This window comes from Curcuma longa, chromosome 19, assembly GCF_044706935.1.
Source record: "Curcuma longa cultivar G26 ecotype Majalengka, Jawa Barat chromosome 19, ITB_CL_G26_1.1, whole genome shotgun sequence".
In the NCBI taxonomy this organism is placed as follows: domain Eukaryota; kingdom Viridiplantae; phylum Streptophyta; class Magnoliopsida; order Zingiberales; family Zingiberaceae; genus Curcuma; species Curcuma longa.
In genome coordinates, this window is record NC_133879.1 from 6,317,425 (window position 1) to 6,325,008 (window position 7,584).

At 38.0% G+C, this 7,584-nt stretch overlaps 1 long non-coding RNA gene across 1 annotated transcript; it reads left to right on the forward strand.

Moving 5' to 3' along the window:
- Positions 1-6,378: 6,378 nt before the first annotated feature.
- Positions 6,379-6,845, forward strand: LOC141812425 (uncharacterized). Its single transcript, XR_012600302.1, has 3 exons — positions 6,379-6,488; positions 6,560-6,643; positions 6,731-6,845. It is a non-coding gene; the product is annotated as an uncharacterized LOC141812425 (long non-coding RNA).
- Positions 6,846-7,584: the final 739 nt, after the last annotated feature.

Here is a 7,584-nt window from a genome sequence, read left to right on the forward strand (position 1 = left end):
CAATCATTGCCTTCAATAATGGTGTGAATTCGACGACAATTAAGCAGGTTTCTTAGCCTAGGTCCTACCTATGTTGTGATGAAGTTTATAGAAAGTAAGTTCTTTTACACTTGTTTGTATATGTTCCTGCTAACCAATTAGATTTTTAGTTGCTCAAATTTTGTCAGCATTTGTGATGCAGGTGTTCTAGATATCCTGATGATGTCGGTACCATCCAACATCACGTCGATCAGCTGTTACCCGAATATTTGGTCGTTTTCTATGGTTTTCAGTTGCTTCTTTTGCTGTCTGCTATTTTTATATGTATGCCCTTTCACATCAGATTATTACTTTAGAATGCTTAGTGCCTTAATATATTGTCATACTTTGGTATTGTCTTAGTTTAAAATCTCGACCTGTATTGGAGTTTTGGGTTATGATTGGAATGATATGGGGGTGCGTTTGGTTGGGGGTCATCCGTGATTACCTTGGTTATGTGATTACCAAGTAATCACATAACTAAGGTTATAGGGAATAAAACATAACCTAATGTTGTTTGGTTTAATCTTAGGTAATGAGACAAAACCTTGTTTGTTTGAAGGTTTTAATGCATTACTTATTTGAACATTTACTATATTACCCTTAGTTCAATTATAAAGTTATTCACTATTTTAAAATGAAATACCATAAAAAAATTTCATTTTTTGATTTGTTAAAAAACATTCGATCAGAATCAAGGGCCAGAAGAGCATTTTTTTTAATTATTAATGCCTACCCTGTTGGCGTTCAAATTGTTCAAACTTAATCAAATCTATATACAATCAAATTGTTCAAACTTAATCAAATCTAGATACAACCATATTGTTTAAACTATTTAGATACAATCAAATTGTTCAAACTTAATCAAATCAAAATACAACCAATTTGTTCAAATACATAGACACCCAAATTTCAAGAAAGACATTATGTTTAAATACATAGACACCCAAATACAACCAATTTGTTCAAATAAATCATCTTCAATTGCAACAGTTACACCAGGATATTGACCTTCAACCCAAAGGGAGCTAAAATCGGTCCATCCTTACTTGACCCTCCAACAAACAAATCAAGATACGAATCTTAACTAGATTAAAAGAAAGGCCCTTCCCTTGGTATATAAATGCTCTTGATCCTTTTAAGTGCCTCACATTTTACAGCATAAAGGGTCAAAGATTGAAGGAATTCACTGTGATAATCATTCCAACCTGCGGCAGCTGGTTAGAAAACATACAATTACATAGGGATCATCAGGTCGCTTACATTGTGTAAGTGCTTTAGGATGTACAAAATACAGTCAAGTAATTCAAATTTTGTCAGCTTAGCGTTGGGCAGCTCGCATTAGTACCTGTTTAGCAAGAAAAAAAAAATTTTAAGTGGTTTGCATAAAAAAGTAATTACAACCTTATCAACTCTTTGTCAAAAGCCTTTAGTAACAACAATGAGAGTTGTACATCAAGTGTGCCCATTAATAGAGCAACGCATCATACAGTCATATGTTTCTGTTCAAGCAAAAACTTGTGAACATTATTCTGGTAGGCATTGCCAACTGCAGGGAAGTAAACTTGAAAAACCCAAACCAAGTGACTTAGCAACTGCAGTTATCTTTAACTTGTACAAAATGATGATATCCCTTGGTGCACAGTTTAGGTTGTGCACAGTTATAGCTAACGAGAAAATTCCCATCTTATGAAATCATTTTAAGATATAGCTATTACCACAAGATGCAATTACCAAAAGTTCTGTGACCATCTTATGAAATCATTTTAAATGAACAATAGGCAATATTGAACATCTCTGAGCTATCAAACTCATGCAACTGCTGTGATTAACTCTACTGCAACTGTCCTGATATGTGTTAAGATGTTGCGAAAACAAAAACCGCAAAAACAAAAACCTATATTTTTCACACAAAGGGTTGGGTTTACAACACAAAATAGTGCAAAGCAGCTAGCTTGAAATCGCAATAGAACAGAGGAATGGGAAGAAGTCATATTCACCGCGAGGAGGAGGACGAGGAGGTCAGGGGCGGCGCGGCGGAGTTAGAGGAGGAGCGGAATTGGAAGGGGAAGCGAGTTTTGCCGCTAGGGTTGGAATCGAAAGACGAAGGCTTGGAATCGCCGCCGCTGCTAGGGTTTCGGTCGCGCGATCGAGGACGGGAGTCGAGTTAGAGGAGGAGCGGAAGCGGAAGGGGAAGGCTTCGAATGTTTAAAAGCGGAGAGGAGGGCTTGATCGTTCGACGAAGGCTCGAAATCACCGCCGCTGCCAGTAGGTTTCGCTCGGGGAGGGCTCGCGAAGGCTTCCGCTGGCTCGCGGAAAGTTTGGCTCGCGGCGGTTTCGCTCGGGGAGGGCTCAGCGGGGCAATTGTGTAAAAAAAAATTTCTTAACCCCGGAATCCAGAAAAACCTAAGTTTTCCTTGGTTTTTCAATTCCGGGTTGGATGTCCTGTTTTGCTGATGTATGCTGACGTGTCGGGAATGAAACATTACTAGGGAATCACAGATTAACTAAACCAAACAGGGTTTTAGTTGATAACTTTGACGGGATAACCAAGGTAATCATGGATTACCCTCAACCAAACACCCCCTAAGTATTGACTAAAACCAATTATAACTTCATAGATCGCCTATGCTTACAAAATTGAAGGCTATGGAAAAACACAAAAATGAACACTTAATGGGTAAGTAAGAATTTAATTTGATTAAGAGATCATTAAAGTCAAATATGCCACATTTTATATTATAACTTTAAGTTCTCATTTGAGATATTTAATATATATATATATATATATATATATATATATATATATATATATATATAGAGCTCTGATATCCTGCCCGACGCCCCCGCGCGACCCCGCTGCGCGATCAGCCGACCTTTCGCCGTTCATCGCCGCCGTTCGTCGCCGTCCGGTCACCTCCGACCGTCATCCCGGGCTCGTTGGAAGCGCAACTCGATGACGCACACACCGACATCAGATTCCGGCCGGAATTCCGGCCGAAACAGAGCAGACGGTTCTGGCGGCGATTTCGCCGGAATTCGGCCGGATTCCGGCCGAATCGGGGCCGGACTCCGGCCGACGCGCCCGGCGCCGGCGCGTCGACCGCGGCCAGCCACAGACACTGTTAGCCGGATTTTGGCCGGATTCCGGCCGAATCGGGGCCGGACTCCGGCCACCTCCGGACCGCCGTCGAGTTGCGGTTCCAACGGGCCCGGTCCGGCGGTCGGAGGTGGTCGGACGGCGGTGAATAGGCGGAGAAGCGGCGAAGGTCCGAGGAGAAACACTGTGCAATCACGATAAATGGACGGTTGCGGTTCGGGCGTGGACGGCTGAGATCGGATCGTGCACGAGCGCGCACCGGGCTGTCGCGCAGGATATCAAACTCGTATATATATATATATATATATATATATATAAAATATTAACTCGTATTCTCTTTGCACTTATTTATCATTAGTTAAAGTTGCCAATATCTATTATTATCTATTATTACATGCAAGGTTTAAAATCTCAAGCCGTGCCGAGGTTTCGGTCCCGGATCGGAATGATACAGTTTCAGTACCGTATTGTACCGTGCTGGTATAGTTTTGATATTTTTAAAATATAAAATATATTAATTAAAATAAAAAATTTAATTTAAATATTTAAAAATAAAAAATAAAATATTTTAAAAAAATAATAAGATAATTTTATGAATTTTAATAAAGCCTATTTAAATTATTTCCAACTATAGCTAGGAATTGATTATTAAAATCTAATTAAATCCTAAGTTAAAAAACTCAAAAATCATGACCGCCGCGCCCCCGGTCGCATGCAGAGGTGTCACCTAGCTCATGCGACGCCTCAGGTGGCATCGCCGGGCCAGCACGACGCCTCCGGCAGCATTGCGCGGCCTCGGCGACACCTCCGGAGGCATCTCTTGGTCGGAATCGCTGTGCCGATGTCGGTCTGTCGGCGGAACGGAAAATTTTGTCTGTATCGCGCGATACGGCTCGAAATTTCAAACCCTGATTACATGTAAATGTACTTCTAATTATCATCTTTAAGTCACCACTAATAAATGTGTCTCCAATAAGTGAATCACTTGAACCAAGGTCCTCAAGTGTATAATGACATCATATGATGTATAACCTAAAGCTTTCATCATTGATATAGAATGATATAACTTCCTCACATAAATAAATATTAATCGCCGACGACCACACTCACTATCACAACCTCATGGGTGGACAAGGATTCTAGTATAAGGGTAGTATAAGGGTAGGTTGAAAGCTTTTACTTTTTAGTATTTAAATAAATTTTTATACCACAATTATTCTACTTCGGATTTACATTTTATCAATTAGTACGAAGGACTAATCTAATTCAACTTTTTGATAAAAGTTGCCTAATTTAACCACGTACTAGCATATGTTCTCTAGGTAAAGTATACAACATAAAAATGCACGAGTATTAATGTATAAATCAACTAGTAGCAGGGAAGGGAAAACAAGATCTAATGACATGTATTAATTGAAGAATATTTTTTATATTTTGAAAATAAGTCCTTCCTATGTTCATGCACAAGGAACACGTAAACGAGTCAAAGGATATATTTAGCTACCTCAATGTAAAACAAATAAAGATGTGAGGTCTGAAAATTAGTGAACATCAAAGGAATATCTATAAATATAATATTGAAATAACTCAGAAAACTCAAAATACAAAACTCTAGAAATTAATTAGAATTCTAATTCGATGGATTCAATCTTGATATTGGTACCTTGATATATCTCAATTACACAACTCCACTACTAACACCCAACCATTATTTTTCCATCGTAAACCAAATATACCTACCCTAATTAGAAATATAATAAAATATTTATGTTGCAATTTTTCCTTGATCGATGAAACAAAATAAGAGTTTCAATGACATGAAACAAATAACAAGTCAGGTCTAGATTAGTTCAACAACAATAATTATTTTTCAATATCAACAATAAAATTACTCATTGAAATCTTACATTCAACTTGATCGATGTACAAGGCAAGACTTGGTCATGGTGCCTTGGATACAACACGCCGACAATGGTCGTTTTGCCCAAGGGAGTAATTTTTTGTGGTGGCTGTGGGTGCTGAGAAAAGGGAAAGAAAAGGAAAAAGGAAGGGAAAGGGGTTGACTCAATGGGTGGTGGGATACAACACAGGGATAGGAAGGAGTGAAAAGGGAAAGGAAAGAAGGAGAAAAGATGCCAGTGGTTGCACACCTTTTCTCTGATTGCGAGCAGTGGTGAGGCAGGAAAAAGGCGAAAGAGGGAGATAGGCTTGGGAGGGAAAGGATGATTGACCAACAGGAGGAAAGAGATAGCCAACGTTGAAAGTGACTCCCTTTGCTCAAGCATGATAGCGGCCCAGCCACACAAGCATGGGAGAGGTAGTGACATCGTGCATTGCGTGTGCAGGAGAAGAGAGGCGATCAAGTGAGGGAAGAGTGTGGTGAAAGAGAATGAAGGAGAAGTATATATGACTCTCAACTCCTCAAAATTGCACTTACCCAATCCAATACCATTAAATCAGATTATCCCATATGGAAATTTAGCTCAAGTCTATTCTGGGGTTGTTCTAGGGCCATCATAACACTTCATTTTTGTTTGCTTTAGTTTGTTATGCCCAACATAAGATCAGTTAGTCTCTTGTGCATTTGTCAAAAATAATGAATCAAATAATTTTTTTCCAAGATTTCAAAAATATAACTTATTTGAATGATTATTGTAATCTAAAGTCTAATTAAAATTCTCTTCTACATTTCCTGGACACAATTTTTCTACATTGTATAAGTATGAATTTTGTCTTTTGTAAGACTAAGACTGTAACCTGTGTTTGAGTATCTGATACGAGGAGCCTTCACCACTATGTTACCATCCTAATACTATGCATAGGTGATCTAGTTTCACTAGTATCAAGGTAGCATAATAGTTGGACCAACATGGCTCTGATGATGATGAAAAAAAAGCCTCTTTTATATTTTTATTGTTTCATTTTGCTTTTATCTTGTGTATTAAGCTAGCTTTTAGTTTTTTCATATACATGTTGTGTCCTTTTTCTGAGTGATATTTCTGAACCATGATACTAATGTTTGGAACATTTCAGTTTAAGACCTTGTTCACTTGATGTTTTCTTGTAAGTTGAAGCTGGTGGTACTACTTTTTAACATTTTTTTGTGTGCTTGCAATGCCTATGCTCTTCTATATGCATATGGATCTTATATATGCATATGCTGCTGTTTTTTTTTTTTTTGGCTCATGTATGCATTTCCTTATAGTTCAGATCTTCATTGTTCTTTGATGCATTGTTCTTATTCTTTTTCAAAGGATAACTATTTTGAAGAGGCTTTGAAGATGAGGAATCTTCTTGAGGAGTTCCACTCATTTCATGGAAAACATAAACCAACTATTTTAGGCGTCCGAGAACATGTCTTTACTGGCAGGTATATTGGTGTTTCTATTACATGGCACCCTGTTTTGAATGCGTATTGTTTACCTGAACATTGCCATACAGTGTTTCATCTTTGGCGTCATTCATGTCCAACCAAGAAACAAGCTTTGTAACTCTTGGCCAACGAGTTCTTGCTAATCCACTCAAGTAAGTGTTAGTTACTAGAATTTGTTTTTTTCCTTCCCTTTTCATAATTTGTAATATGAAATTTATATTTTCCCCATTATTCTATAGAGTGCGGATGCATTATGGCCATCCAGATGTTTTTGATAGAATTTTCCACATAAGCAGAGGTGGTATAAGCAAGGCATCCCGTATTATAAACATCAGTGAAGATATTTATGCAGGTCAAAACTGACTTCCTTCTGATTTTAGGAAACTTATTTCCTAGTTTAGTGAAATTATTTCTCTTTGGTTTTTGTTATTTCATACAGTGAATTAACTATTATTTTCCTAAACTTTAAATAATTTTATACCAACTATCATCCAAATATGCCTAACTTGGCACATGTTTAAGTCTCATAAGATAACAAGTGAGATGCAGTACCTATGACCTGAGGGTATAATTCTATGCACAAGGAGAAATCCTCTCTTAATGACAATTCGAGGCTTTATCACAGGCTACAACAGGGACCTAGAGGAGGAATTGATTTTGGCCTCCTGATGGGCTTGGGCTTCTTGTGTTCTCCCTGAACACCCAACTCAAGTCCATCAATAATAACTCATTCCACTAAAGAGTTATTATTGCACTACTGCACCAATCCCATATTATAATATGGGCTTTGTCTCCGTACCATGAGTACATTAATCTCCCTATGTTTAAGATATTGTATGTCCGTTAATTAAATAAATTACTAACAACTTAATTAATTAACTTCTGAGTCCGAGAGTAGTACCACTCAACCTTATTATCATGCGGAACTAAGTCCACCTGTATGATTTATATGATAATCCTTATGAGCTCCTCAAGGGACATCATCAGCCTAGATTTTATAGGACATAGTTTCCTTCTATAATCAACAACACACCATATACATAGCATTATCTCTGAAACTCATCGAGCCTTTTGATTTAACGAGATAAATCTT